The sequence below is a fragment of the Lolium rigidum genome, chromosome 1, assembly GCF_022539505.1.
Source record: "Lolium rigidum isolate FL_2022 chromosome 1, APGP_CSIRO_Lrig_0.1, whole genome shotgun sequence".
NCBI lineage: Eukaryota > Viridiplantae > Streptophyta > Magnoliopsida > Poales > Poaceae > Lolium > Lolium rigidum.
The window spans coordinates 110,408,854-110,411,760 of NC_061508.1; positions in this window are offsets into that span (position 1 = coordinate 110,408,854).

The following is a 2,907-nucleotide window of genomic DNA, read 5'->3' on the forward strand; positions in this document are numbered from 1 at the left end:
TTACTCATTATCTTCATCATTGCTTCGAATCGCTGCATTCATCTCATATGCTTTACAATAGTATGATCAAGATTATGATAGCACGTCACTTCAGAAATTATCTTTGTTATCGTTTACCTACTCGAGGGCGAGTAGGAACTAAGCTTGGGGATGCTTGATACGTCCCAAACGTATCTATAATTTCTTATGTTCCATGCTACTTTTATGATGATACTCACATGTTTTATACACACTACATGTCATTATTATGCATTTTCCAGGCACTAACCTATTGACGAGATGCCGAAGAGCCGATTGCTGTTTTCTCGCTGTTTTTGGTTTCAGAAATCCTAGTAAGGAAATATTCTCGGAATTGGACGAAATCAACGCCCAGGGTCCTATTTTTGCACGAAGCTTCCAGAAGACCGAAGGAGTTACGAAGTGGGGCCACGAGGCGCCGCCACAACAGGGCGGCGCGGCCCAGGTGCTGGCCACGCGGCCCTGGCGTGTGGGGCCCTCGTGTGGCCCCCTGACCTGCCCTTCCGCCTACATATAGTCTTCGTCGTGAAACCCCCAGTACCGAGAGCCACGATACGGAAAACCTTACTGAGACGCCGCCGCCAATCCCATCTCGGGGGATTCAGGAGATCGCCTCCGGCACCCTGCTGGGAGGGGAATCATCTTCCGGAGGTCTCTTCATCGCCATGATCGCCTCCGGATCGATGTATGAGTAGTTCACCCCTGGACTATGGGTCCATAGCAGTAGCTAGATGGTCGTCTTCTCCCCATTGTGCTATCATGTTAGATCTTGTGAACTGCCTATCATGATCAAGATCATCTATCAGTAATCCTTCATGTTGTGTTTGTTGGGATCCGATGAATATTGAATACTATGTCAAGTTGATTATCAATCTATCATATATGTTATTTATGTTCTTGCATGCTCTCCGTTGCTAGTAGAGGCTCTGGCCAAGTTGATACTTGTGACTCCAAGAGGGAGTATTTATGCTCGATAGTGGGTTCATGCCTCCATTAAATCCGGGACGAGTGATGAAAGTTCTAAGGTTGTGGATGTGCTCGTTGCCACTAGGGATAAAACATCGATGCTTTGTCTAAGGATATTTGTGTTGATTACATTACGCACCATACTTAATGCAATTGTCCGTTGTTTACAACTTAATACTGGAGGGGGTTCGGATGATAACCTGAAAGTGGACTTTTTAGGCATAGATGGATGCTGGGATAGCGGTCTATGTACTTTATCGTAATGCCCCGATTAAATCTCATAGTACTCATCATGATATATGTATGTGCATTGTTATGCCTTCTTTATTTGTCAATTGCCCAACTGTAATTTGTTCACCCAACATCTGCTATCTTATGGGAGAGACACCGCTAGTGAACTGTGGACCCCGGTCCTATTCTTTACATCTGAAATACAAACTGCTGCAATTGTTTTTTACTGTTCTTCGCAAACAACCATCATCATCCACACTATACATCTAATCCTTTGTTGGGGCAAAGTTCTGTGATTGTGTTGTGCAGGTTCCACGTTGGCGCCGGAATCCCTGGTGTTGCGCCGCACTACACTCCTCCGCCATCAACCTTCAACGTGCTTCTTGGCTCCTCCTGGTTCGATAAACCTTGGTTTCTTTCTGAGGGAAAACTTGCTACTGTACGCATCACACCTTCCTCTTGGGGTTCCCAACGGACGTGTCGACTGCACGCATCAATCAGCCGCAATCTGCTCCGCAGTCTTCATCGGCATCTCGACTTCGCCCGCGACCTCGAGCTCGTCCTCGGCCGAAACAATGGCGGTAACGACCTCTCATTCTCACCTTCGTACTCATTCTGGTCAAACATCTCCTACATATGCCCTCATTGTATGAGGCCTCTGCTATCCTGCTTTGCATGTTTCTGCTTCTTCAGTTCTACATTGGTTAATGATAAAACTATGGCACAATAGCAGGCAGGGTACTGCCCTCAAACTTAGTCATGTGTGCCATATTACTGACACACTAGACTTTGTTTGCGGACAGTCTCTTTGCCTGCCGTGTGATCCTACATATGAGGCCTCGGTTTGGTATGTCTGGTGCATTAGCTAATGATTCAACAAAGGCACAATGGAAGGGTAGGTGGTGGCCTCAAACTTAGTCATGTGTGCCACAGTTGTTGCACACTACACTTGTGTCCACTCCCTATGCATGTCGTGTGAGCAAATGTATGAGGCCTTACTAATGTTATCAATGTCCGTTTTCATCTAAACTACTTGTGAGCAGGCACAACTCTAATAGCTTGTGTTCTTATGGCAGACTGAGAAGATCATGCTTGGGTCACCTGCTGAGGTTTCCAGCGAGGGACTGGCGAAGAAGCGTCGTGGAAGGCCGGCTAAGGTCGTCCACTTCCATGAGGAGGCAGGGCCAGACCACTTCTTCCGCATCATCTTCAAGCCCACCTTCGGACGGCTCATGATCCCTAAAGGTTTCGTCAAGTGGTTCGGAGAAATTCCTTCCAACATCATCGTCACCACCAACACCGGATGCAACTGGAGGATGACTACGAGGAGAGAAGACAATGAAGCATTCATCGACCAGGGATGGACGGCCTTCGCCGTCGCCCATCAGCTCAAGGTAGGCCAGTTCCTCACCTTCAGGAAGGTGTCCCCCTTCGAGTACAGTGTGGTCATCTTCGACCACAGCTGCACTGAGGTGGTGAGCGGGTGCCCGTACCATGGCGATAACACTAGGTGTGTCGTCTCCGAGCATCATGTCTGAAGCTAACTTAGTACCATGTCGTGTCTAGTTCATGTTCGTGTCTATTGTATTGAACTATGATCATGTCTGAACTATGATCGTGTCTGCAAAATATTGTGTCGTGAACTTCTGTCGTCTATGATCACTGCTAAGTTCTCTGTCGTCTATGATTGTG